Source organism: Heterocephalus glaber, unplaced genomic scaffold (assembly GCF_053883595.1).
Source record: "Heterocephalus glaber isolate CG9 unplaced genomic scaffold, H.glaber_assembly_v1.0 deba00000942, whole genome shotgun sequence".
In the NCBI taxonomy this organism is placed as follows: domain Eukaryota; kingdom Metazoa; phylum Chordata; class Mammalia; order Rodentia; family Bathyergidae; genus Heterocephalus; species Heterocephalus glaber.
This window is the reverse complement of record NW_028258174.1, coordinates 518,685-536,079: the sequence shown is the minus strand read 5'-3', so window position 1 is coordinate 536,079 and position 17,395 is coordinate 518,685.

The following is a 17,395-nucleotide window of genomic DNA, read 5'->3' as shown; positions in this document are numbered from 1 at the left end:
TACTATTCCTAGTGCTGAGCTCAGTTTAATTGAGATTCAAATATTTCTGCCCTTATTTTGTGGGCGAAAGTTACTTTTAAAGAGCAAGATGCTTCTTTTGTACCCAGTGGGATTTTACAGAGTCAAACAGCACATCTATATCAGGAAATTCTATTCTAGCTTTTACTGTGCTGATGAAAAACACATCTTTCCAGATGGATATCTGTTTATACAGCCTTTAAAATTTTTACTTGCACCCAGTTTGTCCTGTTGGCAGTACTTCCAGTTCTATTTTTCAAGACTTGAAGCCCACAATAGTGTTTATACATCAGGAAGTGAAGTGACCCTTTTAGTGAGAAAAAAGAAGCTACAAAACTTCTCCTTACTAAGAATATTTTTGAAAAACAAAATAAAAGGTGCTGATAGTTTGCCAGTAAAATCCCAGCATTTTATTGTAAGAAATTGAAGGAATCATATGGTGATTACCCATATAACCATCACCTATATTCTATAATTAGTATTTCCCTTACAAAATAGCTATCCTCTCTATCCATTTATCAATCTTATTGTTATTTTTTGGATGCATTTCAAAGTTAGTTAAGGACATCAGGAATGACACAGGTCATGTGGTGGTGTGCTATATCAGGTAGGATTATGTTCAGCTGCAGTTAGTAGCAACAGCAACAACAATAACAACAACAAAAGAGGAGCTTAATGAGTTTTAAAAGTTTGTTTTTTTCTGATAAAAGAAAGTTGAGGATAGGAGTTAAAGGCTGGTATGGTGCATCCAACATCATCAGTGGCTTAAGCTCTTTCTGTCTTTCTGATCTACTATCCTAGCATGTGGCATTCATCTCCAAGCCTTGTCATGGCCAAAGATGGCTGCTAGAGCTCTAGTCTTTTCACTTTCTAATAGTAAAAAGAAAGAAGGTGATAAAGACTTCTCTAATGACCTGTTCCCAGGAGAACCAATAATATTTTTTTTTCTTGAGGTATTGGAGATTGAATTCAGGGCCTTCAAACTGGGCTACATCCCCAGATCTTTTAAGCAAAAAAAAAGTTTTTTTAAATTTTGAGACAAAAAATTTTAAAATTAAAAAATTTTCAGACAGAGTCTTGCTAAGTTGCCCAGGCTGTGCTTGAATTTGCAATCCTCTTGCCTCAGCCTTCCAGAGAACTGGTATTATAGGTGTGCACACCACACCAGGCTAGAGCTAATAATTTTTAATCAATTTGACTAGCTCCAGAAAACAAAACAAAAAACCATTGGATGGAATTTTATGGGAAACATACTACGTTTATAGAGGAAATTAGGAAAAACTGACATGTTACAAGTATAAAGTTTACATTTTGCTAACCAGAATGTAGCCATTCTTGAGATGCTGAGAAATTCAGTAGTATATAGTCCTTTCAAGTAGTTAATTTATTAAATCTATTTTCCTTTGTTGGAAAAAAATCAAATGAGCTGAGGTTTTCTACCCTAGCATCACTGTGTGAGTCTTGAGTTATTATTAGGGACATTTGCAAGGGACATACAAAGCGACTTTGAATAAGTTTTTATGTAAATTGAATTCAAAAAAACTATTTGCCCATTAAATTAATTGATCCTTATGTTGAAGTAACATCAAAGTGGCAACTTTTAATAGGATGATCATTGTGGTTCAAGGCCAAAGGAACAGATGTTCAGCCTACACTGTCCTCAGGGAAACAAACCCCAGAGCTATATTGGTTAAGAATCTGACCTAAAGATGACAAAAATCATGAGAAATATTTTTATTATCTTTTAAAGGCTTTGCATTTGAAGAAGCAGCTTCATTTTTTCTGGAACCTAAAATAATTCACACCCATGGAGGTATTGAGCAGAAGCAAAAGAGGGTTAAAAGTTGATGGTATGGGGTCTCAGCACCATTGGCATATATTTAAGGAGGCTGTAAGATGGTTTATGCATAACAAAGAAGAAAGGCAATTTTTACTTTCATGTCTACAAAATTAAAACCACAGGTAGAAAAATTAATCAATATCACCACTATTTTATGGTTTAGACTAGAAGATTAAAGAGTATCTCAAGTGGGAATTTCTCCTAATCCTCAACCCTTCATAGTTTAAGATTTTTTTAACATCAAGAATTAGTGATTTAGGGCCAGGGATTTAGTTCAGGCGTTCCGCCGCCTGCCCCGCAAGTGCAAGGACGCGAGTTCTATCCCAGTACCAAAAAAAAAAAAAAAAAAAAAATTAGTGATTTAGCTTAGATTGTTTTGAAACTCTTTACTGCATTTATTTTCTTCCTCTTAATAAATATATTCTTCAGTTCTGCCTGAAAATTGTGTGTGAATGATCTTTGGTATTATACCCCAAACAGAAAACAGGTGTAAGTGGCGACCCCCCAGTTCAGAGAAGCAGAAATCCTCAGTGGGAGGTTGAGGGGGTGCGGTGAATTCACATGACACAGTTACCAGAATTCTGCTGCAGCCAAGCTCCAGCTGGCTCAACTGGGAACTCCAACACTTTGTGTAAAGGGACAGAATGGGATGAGAAATTAACTATGAGGTTAAGACCTTTCCACTCCCACATTTTAGAATATTAGGACTTACCATTGCAGGTGTTTTAGTCACTTTCTTGTTGCTGGGACAAAATACTCTACAACTACAATTTAAAGGAGGAGAGGTTGATTTTGGCTCACAGTGTCAGTCCATGGTCAGCTGGGTTCCAGTCAGGAATAGCATGGTGGGAAGGAATGGCAGAGGAAAGCTGTTCAACTTATGGCAGCCAGGAAGCAGAGAGTGAAGGGAGGAGCAAGGGACGAGGTCACACCCCTAGTGACCCACCTCCACCCAGCCCCCATGCTGTGCATCCCTGGAGATGGGTTACAAGGCAGCAGCCAATCAGCAGCAAGGAGAACTGAATAACGCTCTCAGATGGGCTATTTGCAAACCTCCCGCCAAAAAAATAAGTGGAAGATTCTTGTCGTTTCCGTGAAATTGTGGGCGTTTCTTAGAACCATGATTAGTTAGGTTCTAAGGAAAAATCTGCAGACCGAGGTCTCGAACTCTGAACTGTGACTTTGCGGGGATATACTGTATGTAGCTGGTTTTAAAAAAGGAGTAAAGCTCTTCATATGTTGGAAATGCAACATTAGGAATTTAGGGGAAAATGAAGATTATTATATCTTCACTGGAGGCATTATAATGGAATTATCACACTAATATAAAGCATATAGAATTGGAAATAATACCATTTATTTATCTTGAATGCTTTTTAAATTCTATTGACCACAAATGTACTGTTACTTCTAAGCCACATGAAACCCAAACATTCCTGTCTTGGCCTGGGTTCTTCAAAAAGCAAAGCCTGAGCCAAAGGTTTAAGTGCAGTTGTTTATGTGGGAGTGCGATCCAGTAGGCACTAGTGCTGGACAGGGTTGTAATGTAGACAAGGAGGGAGACACAAAGAAAATATGCAGTAGTATCATGTCCACCACAGCAGGGGGCAAGTGGTACTTGACCCTGGTACCACCTGAGGAGGTGAATGAAATGGTTTTCCATTGTATTTGCTGGTGGTCGTGGGAAGAGTGGTGCATTTATTAGTCAGTTTCTAAGTTTTTGGTCTAGCTTCCCCTATGGGTGCTATTTGCCCCTTTCCCCAGACTCAACACAGAAGCCATGGTAATAAGCTTGCTAGAGAAGTAGTCCTTTGGTTTATCTGTGTGCGGCTAGAATCTGTGCAAAACCAGTTGTTAGAATGGTTGTCAGAGTAATTATACAGGGTGAGGCAGAGAGAATCTGATATAAGGCACGAGAGGTACCAGACACATTCTCCAACCTTACCATCTCATGGGTAAATGAACACGACATAGTTACCAGTTGCTGCACCTAAGCACCAGCTGGCTCACTTGGGAATTTCAGGAGTCTGCATAGACTTCCCCAAGTGTTGAGGAAGTCCCCAAAGGGTGCTTACTAAAATTCTCATTCTAATCCTGACTGTAAAACTCCTGACTTCTGCTGTGTTGCCAATTCTCTGACTCCAGAGCTGGTGATTCTTACACTTCTTTCTCTTCGAGCATTCAGCAGTCTCTTCTAAAGTGGGGAGAATGCCCTGCTTTGGAAACATTGGGTGGGCCTATGAGACATTATAAAAATGAATGAACTTACTCTTTTCATGCACAGACTCAGTGAATGCAGCCATTGCTTCTCCCTAGGGTGCTCATGTGCCTTTAGGAGAGCAAGGTGGGTGGTGGTTTATGTCCCAGCTGCCAGGCTTTGAAGGCCACTCTGGCTTGTGTGTCTGGTTTGTCAGATTATTTCCCTATGTTTAATTTTATTTTGGAGAGCGTGTGTGTATACACGTGCATGCGAGCTTCTGTTCCCCTAGTATCCTTCAATATTTCCTTTCCTTTCTCACCCTACAAAGTCTCCCATATAATGTCTATAATACCTGATTCTTAGTCATGGGGAGGGCTTGATCTTTTTCTCAGGGTTCTCATTGGTCACTCAACAAATTGTGATGCAAATAGATACTTGGGTAATGTTTGGGCGATGCTTGATTCTACTCCCTGGATATATACACATCTCCCTCTGGCTGTGGCTCTGTTGAGATTTAATACCCATCAAAAGCTATGTATCTCAGCAATCCTAAAGGGTGAGGCAAGAGGATTACAGATTACAAATTCAAGCACAGCCTGGGCAACTTAGCAAGACTGTCTCAAAATTTGAAAAATTTTAAAATATCTCAAAATTAAAATTTTTTTTTGTTATTGTTTAAAGGGTCTGAGGATGTAGCCCAGTTTGAAGGCCCTGGGACTGCCTGCAGTTGTTTCTGCATCTTCTAATCTGTTCCACTGGTTCTCAGGTCTGTTTCTTTGCCAGTACTATGTGGTTTTTATCATATTATCTTTGTAGTATAGTTTCAAGTTGGGGATGGTGATACCCCCTACCTTGTCTATGTTGCCTAGAATTGCTTTTGTTATTCTGGATCTCTTCTTGTTCCAGATGAATTTTTGGATTCTTTTCTCAAGGTGTGTGAAGTATGCTACTGGAATTTCAATTGGGATTGCATTGAATCTATATAGAAGTTTTGGAAGTATGGCCATTTTCACTATATTGGTTCTTCCTACCCAGGAGCAAGGGATGTCTTTCCATTTTCTAATATCCTCTTTGATCTTATTTTTCAGAGTGCTATAGTTTTCAGAGTAGAGGTCTTTGATTTCTTTTGTTAGGTTGATTCCTACGTATTTCATTTTTTTGGGATGTCATTGTGAAAGGAGTTGTTTCCTTTAGTTCCTTTTTCAGTGAGTCTGTTGTTTGTGTACAGGAAAGCTATTGATTTTTGTGTGTTGACCTTGTATCCAGCTACTCTACTGAATTTGGTTATTAAGTCTAGAAGACTTTTGGTGGATTCTTGGGGTCTTCTATATAGGGTATCATGTCATCTGCAAATAATGACAATTTGACTGCTTCATTTCCTATCTTTATTTCTTTTATTTCTTCCTCTTGTCTAATTGCTGTGGCTAATGTTTCCAAAACTATATTGAACAGGAGGGTGATAGTGGACATCCTTGTCTTGTTCCTGATTTGAGTGTGAAGGATTTCAGTTTTTGACCATTGAGTATGATATTGGCTGTTGGTTTTTCATAGATGGTTTTTATCAGGTTGAGGGAGAGACGGTCTATTCCAATTTTTTGTAAGGTTTTTATAATGAATGCATACTGGATTTTGTCAAGTGCTTTTTCTGTATCTATTGAGATGATCATATGGTTTTTTGACCTTGGCTCTATTAATATAATGTATTACATTTATTGATTTGTGTGTGTTGAACCATCCCTGCATCCCTGGGATGAATCCCACTTGGTGAGGGTGTATGATCTTCTTGATGATCTTCTGCCTTCTATTTGCCAGCATCTTATTAAGGATTTTTGCATCAATGTTCATTAGTGAGATTGGCACATAGTTCTCTTTTTCAGTTGGGTCTTTCTCTGCTTTGGGAATCAAGGTGATGCTTGCTTCCAGGAATGAATTTGGGAGTATTGCTTCCCTTTCAATGCTCGCCTCAGCAGTGAAGCCACTGGAACCTGGGCGTTACTTAGTTGGTAAGTTTTAAATTATGTTTTCAATTTCATTGATTGATATTTGATTGTTTAGAACTTTTAGTTCTTCTTTGTTCAACTTTGGTAATTTATACATATCTAGGAATGTCCATTTCTTCTGTGTTTTCCATCTTACTGGCATATAGGTTCTCGAAGTAGGTATTGATGATCCTCTGGATTTCTGCTGGTCCATTGTAATTTCATCCTTTTCATTCCTAATTGCATGGATTTGGGCCTTTTCTTTCCTTTTTCTGGTAAGGTTGGCTAAGGGTTTGTCAATTTTGTTGATTCTTTCGAAGAACCAACTCTTGGCTTCATTGATTTTTTGTATCGTTCTCTTAGTCTCCATTGAATTGATTTCTGCTCTCATCTTTATAATTTTCTCCCTTGTATGAGCTTTGGTTTTGTCCCGCTTTTCTTTTTCGAGAAGCTTGAGGTTCAGCATCAGGTTGTTTAATTGGGCTTGCTCTGTTTTCCTAATATGAGTATTACTGCTATGAATTTCCCTCAGGAAGACTGCTTTCATTTTGTCCCATAGATTCCAATATGTTGTTTTTTGTTTGTTTGTTTGTTTTTTTGGTACCAGGGATTGAACTCAGGTCCTTCTGCTTTTGAGGCAGGTGGCGGAACCACTGAGCTAAATCCCTGGCCTGATTCTGATATGTTGTATTGTCATTGTCATTTAATTGTAAGAACTGTCTGATTTCCTCTTTAATTTCCTCTGTGACCCATTAGTTATTCAGGAGTGTGTTGTTCAATTTCCATGTGTTTATGAAATTCTTGTGGTTTCTTTTTTTTTTTTTTTGGTACCGGGGATCGAACTCAGGTCCTTGCGCTTGCGCAGCAGGCGTCTTGTGGTTTCTTTTGCTATTGATCTCCAATTTCATTGCACTATGGTCTGATAATATACAGGGAATAACTTTTATTCCTTTGCACTTACTTAAACATGTTTATGAGCAAGTATGTGGTCTATTTTGGAGAATGACCCATGTGCAGCCTTTAAGAATGTGTATTCTGATTTTATGGGGTAGAATACTCTGTAAGCATCTGTTAAGTGCATTTGTTCAAGAGTTTGAGTTCTAGCATTTCGTTGTTTATTTTCTGTCTAGTGGATCTATCTATTTGTGACAGCGGGGTATTGACATCCCCCACTACTATTGTATTAGTGCTTATTTGATTTTTCGTGTCCATTAGTATTTGTTTTGTATAGTTGGGTGCACTAGTATTTGGTGCCTATATATTTATGATTGTTGTGTCTTCCTCTTGGATTTTTCCCTTTACAAGGATGTAATATCCTTCTTTGTCTCTCTTAATCAGTGTTGGTTTGAAACCCGTTTGATCTGCAAAAGGGATAGCTACTCCTGCTTTTTTTTTTTTGTTCCTGTCACATGGAGTATTGTTTTCCACCCTTTAACTTTCAGTCTATGAGTTTCTTTTTTGAATTGAGTGTTTCTTGTATGCGGCATATTGTTGGACCTTGCTTCTTGACCCATTCTGCCAGTCTATTTCTTTTGATTGGTGAATTGAGACCATTAACATTGATGGGTATAACTGATACGTATTGACTTATCATTATCATGACTTTTTCTTTTTGTTGGCTTCTCCCTCTTTGCGTTTAATTGCTTGTTGTTGTGCCTGATGGATTCATTCTACTGGGCTTCCTGGGGTTGTGATCCTCATTGTCATTTCCTAGGATATTGTTTAAAATGTTTTGGAGTGCTGGTTTGGTATTCACGAAGTTCCTAAGGTGCTCTTTGTCATGAAAGTATCTTATTTCTCTATCATTTTTTTTTGGTACTGGGGATCAAACTCAGGACCTCGCACTTGTGAGGCAGGTTGTGACACCACTGAGGTACATTCCTGGCTCCTCCATCAATTTTGAGAGATAGTTTTGCAGGGTACATCAGTCTGGGTTGGAGGTTGTTTTCCTTTAGGGCTTGAAATATTTCCCTCCAGGCTTTTCTTCCCTTGAGGGTTAATGTTGAGAAGTCTACTGTGATTCTGATGGGTTTTCCTTTGTATGTGTTTTGTTTCTTTTCTCTAACTGCTTGTAGAATTTTTTCTTCTGTTGGGTTTCTGGAATCTTAACTGTTATATGTCTAGGCATAGATTTTTCTTTTATCATGGCTAGTTGGAGTCCTATATGCCTCACTTATCTGTATGTCAAATTCTTTTCTCCTGCTTGGGAAGTTTTCAGCTATTACTTCTGTGAACAGTTTTTTCTCGTCATTTGCACTCTCTCCTGTTTCTTCATTGACTCTTATCAGTCTTATGTTATTCTTCTTTGGATCATCTAGCAGCTGCTGGATTGATTTCTCATGGTCCCTTACTATTTTTAAGATATTTTTCTTTTCCTGTTCACTAATTGCAATCCTGTCTTCTATATCTGAAATTCTGTCCTCACATTGGCTCATTCTGCTGTGTAAACTTTCAATGGAGTTTTTAATCTTCTGGAAATGTGTTTGCACCTATTTTATTGTTTCCATTTGTTTCCTATGTTAGGATTCCATCATGTTCCTCAGCTCCTCTATTTATTTTTTAATCTGTGTCTGCTTTAAATTTATTAATCATGTTTTGCATTATGGACACAATCTCTGTTGTTATCTGAGAAATTATCTCTGATTTCATTTTTTCCAGATCCTCTTTTATTGACAGTTCAGGGAGTCCACGTGGTTGAGTATCAGATTGTTCTATCTTGTTGCCCTTTGGGGTTGCCTTAAGTAATCTGGAAGTCTGGTTTTGAGATTTGTTTACATGTCTTCTCATTTCAACAGATGCAGCCTGCTGGGCCTTTGTTGAGATGACTTTTTGCTCACCCAGTGGTCTTCAGTTCTCATCAAGCCACTGAGAGGCCTTTTCTCTGCTACTCATCCCTGTACCAATTCCTGGGTTCAGAATGGTGGCCTTCTGGATTACTGTGCTGCCCTGTTGTCCAGGCCAGGTTCTGACTGGGTCCTGTGCATGCTTGGGATGGTATCTGGGCATGCCTGTAGCTGCGGCTTATTCCCCTTTGTAGCTGTTGTCTGAGAGGGCCTTTGGCTGGGGACTATGCACCCCAGTTGGTGGTGTCTGAGCAGGCTTCTGGCTTGGGTCTGCACACACTTACCAATGGTATCAGTGTGGCTGTTGCTTGTGTGCCTGTGTAGCTCTTTTCCAGGTGGGCCTTTGGGTGGGCCTGTGGGTCTGAGCTGCTGGGTTCAGGGCAGGGCCCTGGCTAGCAAGACAGTGACTTTTTAAAGAATGCCTAGTGCTCTATATGAGCAGTTGGCAAACCATGGTACCTGGGCCAAATTTGACTCATTAGTTTTACAAATAAAGTTTTATTGGAACACAGCCATGCACATTCACTTGTATTCACAATGGCTGCTTTTGAACTATAACTGAAGAGTTAAGAAATTGCAACAGTCTGTATAATCTGTGAAGTCCAAGATATTTGCCATCTGGCCATTTCCAGAAAATATTTCCCCAACCTTGATCTGTATGTTTCTTTGAGTACCTCTTGGCTGATTTAAGGTAACTTTTCTCTTGAAACCCAGCAGTAAGTAACATTAGCTTACTTTAGGAGATATGAAAATTGGATCCTAACACTTTCTTCTGCCCTCTCTCAACCCTCCTCCCCCACTACGGAAAGTGGCCCAATAAGTGAAATGAAACTTGGCCTGATCAGCAATATTTAGAAAGTGGAAGGTGAAAGTGTTGACATCGGCTTGTATTTTGTAGCCCCAGCTTCTGTGACAGCACGTGACATGGTGAAAGTGTTCTGGTCAGCTAGTCATCTCATGTTTTGTGGAAGATTGTCTGGTGTTTTCTCTCTCTTTTTTTTTTGGTACCAGGGATGGAACTCAGGACCTTGGGCTTGAGACAGGTGGCAGCACCACTGAGCTAAATTCCTGGACCTCATTCTTTCTGAATCTATGAATTTGACTCCTTTAATTACTTCATATAAATGGAATCATAAAGGATTTATCTTTTTGTGAGTGACTTATTTCATTAAGCACGATGTTCTCAAGATTCATCTGTGTTATTATAGCATGTGTCCCAGTTTTCTTCCTTCTTTTTTCTTTGTGGTGGTGGGCATTGAACCCAGGGTCTTGCACAGGCCAAGCAAGCACTGTACTACTGAGTGACACCTCAGCCCTAGATTTCTATCCTTGTAAAAACTGAACAATTTTCCACAGTGTGTATTTACCACATTTTGTCCATCCATTCATCTGTTGATGGACACTTGGGTTGTTTCCACCTCTTGGCTATTGTGAATAATACTACCGTGTAGATGTACATATATCTGTTTGAGTCCCTGCTTTCAATGCTTACAGGTACCTCCCCAGAAGTAGAATCCTTAAATGGTATGGTAATTCTAGTTTAAACTTTTTGAGGAATCATATATGTGTATTTTAATCAGTTATGCCCATCTTAACCTCTTAGGTTCTTACCTGATTTTATCAGCCTTTCCGCAGTTGGTTCAGGTCTCTAAAAAAGCTGATGCCATGCCAGGATTACAGATGCAAGGGCCTTACTGGGGGAAATGCCTGTCAAGGATAAAGACAAGGAAGCAGGAGTAGTCAGCAGTCTTTACACTGCAATGCAGTTCTGATTAAAGGAAAGAAAGTGGACTGCATAAGCATCTGAGACTTTAGTGCAATTCTAATCAAGTTGCAGGTGAGTTGAAATGGAATCTTTGAGCCAAAATTGGAGAAGCTCTGTGTCTCCAAGGAATGGGCTAATGCAAGTACTGCCATCATTGATAGTGGCAGTTGGGAAAATGTGTCCTCTGTATAAACACAGCTGTGGGTCCCCAGGGGCAGCAGATGTGTTGTTCATTCAGTATGCTTCCCACAGGAGAGTTGAGTGCTACATTTTTCATTGCTACCACACTCTCTTACATCTTGTCACTGAAGATACAATCTTTTTTGCAGTGCCAGAGATTGAACCCAGGGTCTCATTTATGCTAGCCAAGCACTCTACCAGTGAGCCACATCCCCGGGCCTGAAGATACAATATTTTAAGCCAGAAAGCCATCTGTATTATTCTCCTTTCTCCTTAAACCTCCAGTATTCCCTCTTCCTTGCAAAATAAAGTCCAAGGCATTTAATGTGCCCTGCCACCCAACCCTATTTGACTTCACAGTTTTTTTTTTCTACCACACATGTAACATTGCTTCAATATGCCCTGCACTTTCTTTCATGGGCACTTTGCCAGTATGGTTCTCTTTTTCTTATATGGCCTTCCCTTCTTAGCCACCCATTGAAATCTCACTTCCCTTTAATTTATTTCTCTACAGAACATAATTGAAAATGAACAGCTCCCTCTTTAAAAGCCTACTTTATTTAGGAAACACTATTGGAAGTTATACATTGACTACTGTTAAAACTATAAAAATTAAGATATGGATTCTGCTATGAAAGATTAACTTTCATAGGAAAAGTGATACTGCACAAATAGTATATTGAAAGGAAAAAATAGCTGGGCATGGGGGCACATATCTGTAATACCTTCAGTTGGAGGCTGAGACAGGAGGATCACCATGATTTTGAGGCTTGGGTTACATATTGAATTCAAGGCCAGATCACACAAGTGATCCACACAGCAAGACCTTGTCTTAAAACAAACAAACAAATAAACAAGGAAAGGAGAAAATAAAAACCATAAACTGACCAAAAAATAAATGGTGTTTTGGATGCAGGAGAGGGAAAGATGATCACTATCTGAGGGATCCACTGTGAGAGATGGGCATTAAAGAACTAGTAGGATTTGGGTAAGAGGAAGTAAGGGGAAGAGAGAATTCCAGATTAAAAGAGCAATGGGGGCAAAGACATCAATTTCTTTAGAATGGCTTTAATGACTAGGGTTTTTAAAATTGTGCATGTATCCATTAGTGGAGTGTGAAATAAATTAAGTAGGCCTCTTATCAGCAATAAGGAAAGAAAAGAAATGGATCCAATAGAATAGGATGGAGAATGGAGGTATATGGTATACATTAAAGGTATTATTTGTGTGAAATTTTTTTATACTGTATACATTTTCACATATAAATACTTCCATATATAAATACATGTAAATGTATTTTTTATTATGAGGAATGCTTGTGTCTTGTTTGGATTTATTCAACAATGTATAGTTATTGAGTAGCTCTTATGTCCTGGCCACTGAGCAAAATATATATCACCTGACATAGTCTCAGTCCTCATGGAAATTATGATCCAACTTGGTGATTCTGAAACTTTAGTGGCATCAGAAACACCTGGAAGTCTTAACAAAAACCAGGTTTCTAGGTCTTACCTTCAGAGTTTCTGATTCACAGGTCTGAGGTGAGACCTGGCAATTTGCATGTCAAACAAGTTCCCAAGTAATGCTTAAGATGATGGTAGGGGATCACATCAGACACCAATCTAGTAGAGTTCTTAAACAAAAATTCATATATGGTGACGAATTGTGATAACTGTTATGAAGAAGAAGAATGGAGAAGTAGGAGAGAGAATAGCTAGGAAACCCATTTTATTCTGGATGGTCAGGGAAGATATTGCTGAGAAACTGATATTTCAGCAGTGGGAACAGCATTGACCCAGAGTGGGAACAGCAGGCTCAGAGGAACTGAAAGCATACAGGAGACAAAGGTTTGAAAAGAGATTGGAAAGTAGGCTGGGACTAGATCATGTTATGCAGAATCTTTAGTGTAGTTCTAGTGGTAATCAAATTGGTGTACACATCTTCCTTTGGTGTATAAAGACTTTCTAAAGGATATGCAGGAATGTGTAATTTTCTTTTTGCCTGTGTAATTTTAAGAATCACCTTCCTTATGCATTCTTCTAAAGAGTCTGTCCAAGGGACAGTACTATGGGAGTGGCACTTACCTATCTCCTACCTCTGTGTAAAAGAAAGGCATACTTGCTACTTAGTAAATCTTGCTGGAGTGTCCTGTCCGAGGATATAAAATTACTTGGGAAGAATAAGGAATAACTCAAAATCTCGACTTCAGGGTTGAAAAATGAATGACTCCAATCATGGAATAAAAATAAAAACTATTTCAAGTTATGTAATTGGTCTCCAGTCCTTAGCTTTCTACAAAATTCAGAGCTGCTCTAAGTTGTCAGCAGATAGGACATTAAAATAAAATTCTATTCCATTGCTATGTATAGTTTTTATGTTTCAGTTAATAAATAAATTAAAAATTTTAAAAACTTTGAGACCTGGTCTTGTTAAGTTGCCCAAGCTGGGCTTAAAGAACTTGTAATCCTGACTCAGGTTCCTGAGTAGCTGAGATTATAGGTGTGCATTACCACATTGGGTAAAAAATAACTTTTGTGATGGATCTCTTTGTGGTTTCAGTGTGTAACTAGGATAGAGATCCTAGAATTTAGTGTCATTGTAATAACAAAAGGCTATTGTTTCCTGTACTTACTGAGGCAAATAAAACAAGTACTTTCTTGGTGCTTCCGCAAAAATAAAGTTAGGAAAGAATTGACTATAAAACTCTGACAATTTGACATTAAGTAACAGCAAATCATAGATACATTAATTGGGACAAAATATAATTGAATTCATTTCTAATACAATTTATTTTACATATTTAATGATTATAAGATTCAAATTATGTTTATGTTATAATGACCAGCTATATACTTATAATAAATGAAATGTAACTCCAACCAGAATAATATTTTTAACACTAAGAAGATTATGGCCACAGGAATATTAAAAATTTCTCTCCCTCTCTCTAAAAACAAATAAATAAGTATGTAAATAAATGTAGTAGAGACATATAGAGTAAGGACACACATATATATGTCAAATATAAACATAAATATAAACATAGAGTTACAGAGGAACATAAAATCACCAATAAGCCCTTGAAACTGCATGTGCTCTATGCTGAGTATATGGAAATATAAGTTTACTTATTTTTTATTTTTTATATTTTTCTGGTACTGGGGATTGAACTCAGGACCTTGTGCTTTTCAGGCAGGCACAGTACCACTGAGCGACATACACAGCCTGATACAAATTTATTATTTATTTATTTTTTATTTGCTAAATGCTTTTAAAATTTTTATTAAATAATTTAATTTTTAAAATTCTAATTTAAAAAATTAAATGTTAAATTAAGCATTAATGTTAATTTAACATTTATTTCTTAAATTTTAATTTTATTGGTACAATTAGGTATACATAATGGTCACATTCATCATAGGGAATTTGTACCTGTACATGATGTATCTTGATTTCTCTTTTTTTCCCATGCCCATTTCCATTCCCTTCCTACAACCTCTCTTCTCTTTCTTTTTTTCTTTTTTTTTTTTTTTGTATTAAATTCTTTTATTGGTACATTGTAGGTATACAGCGCAATTACCTTTCTCATTGGGAATTGTACCTTTACATAATGCATCTTGGTTCTTATTTTTTCCCCATTCCTAGCCCTCCCTTCACGCCCTCCACCCTTCCCTATTTACAAAGACTTTATTTCCATTTTTTCCATTTCTCATCATTTTTTCCTTTCCCTTCTTTCCTTTCCCCTGCCCCTCCCACTACCCCTACCCCTTTGGACCTTTTCTTCCTATTTTACATTACCGATTATTCATTCTAATCATTGGTACATTTTAGGTATACAATATAATGACATTCATCATTGGGAATTTGCACCTTTACATAGTCTCTCTTGATTCTTATTTTTCACCCTTGCCCAGCCCTCCCTTCAACCCCTCCAGTCCTCCCTATTTACAAAGATTTTGTTCCTAGTTTTCCATTTTCTCATATTAACCCCATTCCCTTCAATCCTTTCCCCTAGCCCTCCCACTTCCTTCCCCTTTGCCCCTTTTCTTCCTATTTCACATTACTTATTATACACTTAGTCCTTATTTACACTTTCAGTTTCTCATACCAGAGAAACTATTTGGTATTTACACATGTGTGTCCTATTTATTTCACTTAAGAGTATCACCTCAATGTGCATCCACTTAGCTATAAATGTCTCTAATTTCTCATTTTTTATGGCTGAGTAGTACTCCATTTTTTTGAAAAAAAACACATTTTCTTGATCCAGTCTCCAGTTGATGGGCATTTGGGCTGTTTCCAAGTTTTAGCTATTCCAAACTGCGCTGCTATGAACATGGGTGCACATATATCACTGTGGTATGATTCTTTTAATTCTTTGGGGAAGATCCCCAGCAGTGGAATAGCAGGGTCAAATGGGACTTCCAGTCCTAGTTCTTTGAGGTATCTCCATACTGATTTCCACAGTGGTTACACCAGTCTACACTCCCACCAGCTGTGGAGCAGGGTTCCTCTTTCCCCACAGCCCTGCCAGCATTTGTTATTGGTTGATTTCATGGTAGCAGCCATTCTTTCTGGAGTGAAGTGGAATCTCAGTGTTGTTTTCATTTGCATCTCTCGAATGACCAGTGATGTTGAACATTTTTTCATGTATTTATTTGCTATTTCTACTTCTTTCTGTGAGAAATGTCTGTTCATTTCAGATGCCCATTTTCGGATTGGGTCTTTAAATTTGGGAGGTCTGATATTTTTAAGTTCTTTATAGATTCGAGATAGTAGACCTTTGTCTGAGGAAGAGCAGGTGAAGATTTTTTCCCACATTGTGGGTTGTCTCTTCACACTGCTGGTGGTTTCTCTAGCTGTGCAGAAGCTTTTTAATAAGAAGAGATCCCACTTGTTGATTGTTTGTGCTAGTTCACAGGCAACTGAGGTTTTGTTCATAAAATCTTTTCCTACACCGATGTCTTCAAGGGTTCTACCTAACCTCTGTTCCAACTGGTTCAGAGTTTCTATTTTAATATTTAGATCTTTAATCCATTTCAAGTTTAGTTTAGTGCATGGTGAGAGATACAGGTCTAGTTTTAATCTTTGGCAAGTTGAAATTCAATTTTTCCAGCACCATTTATTAAAGAGGCTATCTTTCCTCCAATGAGGGTGTTTGGCTCCTTTATTGAAGATGAGATGGCTGAGTGTGTCTGGCGTTGTTTCTGCATCTTCTAATCTGTTCCACTGGTCCTCAAGTCTGTTTCTTTGCCAGTACCATGCTGTTTTTATCACAGTAGCTTTGTAGTAGAGTTTCAGGTTGGGGATTGTGATATCCCCTGCCATGTCTCTGTTACCTAGAATTGCTTTTGCTATTCTCGGTCTCTTCTTGCTCCAAATGAATTTTTGGATTGTTTTTTTGAGGTCTATGAAGTATGCTGCTGGGATCTCAATTGGAATTGCATTGAATCTATATAGCAGTTTTGGAAGTATGGCCATTTTCACTATATTAATCCTTCCTACCCAGGAGCAGGGGATGTCTGTCCATTTTCTGATATCATCTTCAATCTCTCTTTTCAGAGTGCCATAGTTTTCAGAGGAGAGGTCTTTGATTTCTTTCGTTAGGATGATTCCTAGGTATTTCGGTTTTTGGATGCTATTGTGAAAGGAATTATTTGCCCTATTTCTGTCTCAGTGAGTCTGTCATTGGTGTAGAGGAAAGCTATTGATTTTTGTGTGTTGACCTTGTAACCAGCTACTTGACTGAATTTGGTTATTAAGTCTAGAAGACTTTTGGTGGAGTTCTTGGGATCGTCTATATAGAGTATCATGTCATCTGCAAATAATGACAATCTGACTTCTTCATTTCCTATCTTTATTCCTTTTATTTCTTTCTCTTGTCTAATTGCTGTGGCTAATGTTTCCAGAACTATATTGAACAAGAGTGGTGATGGTGGACATCCTTGTCTTGTTCCTGATTTTAGTGTGAAGGATTTCAATTTTTGACCATTTAGTATGGTATTGGCTGTTGGTTTTTCATAGATGGCTTCTATCAGTTTGAGGCAGAGACCATCTATTCCAATTTTTTGTAGGGTTTTTATCATAAATGCATGTTGGATTTTGTCAAATGCTTTTTCTGCATCTGTGGAGATAATCATATGGTTTTGGTCCTTGGCTCTATTGATGTAGTGTTTACGTTAATTGATTTTTGTATATTGAACATCTGCATCCCTGGGATGAATCCCACTTGATCAGGGTATATGATCTTCTTGATGATCTTCTGCATTCTGTTTGCCAGTATCTTATTAAGGATTTTTGCATCTATGTTCATTAGTGAGATTGGCCTATAGTTCTCTTTTTCAGTTGGGTCTTTCTCTGCTTTGGGGATCAAGGTGATGCTTGCTTCCAGGAATGAATTTGGGAGTATTGCTTCCCTTTCAATTTCATTGAAGAGTTTAAACAGTAGTGGCAGCAGTTCCTCTCTGAATGTCTTGTAGAATTCAGCAGTGAAGCCATCAGGGCCCGGGCTTTTCTTAGTTGATAACTTTTTAATTACATTTTCAATTTCATTGGTTGATATTGGGTTGT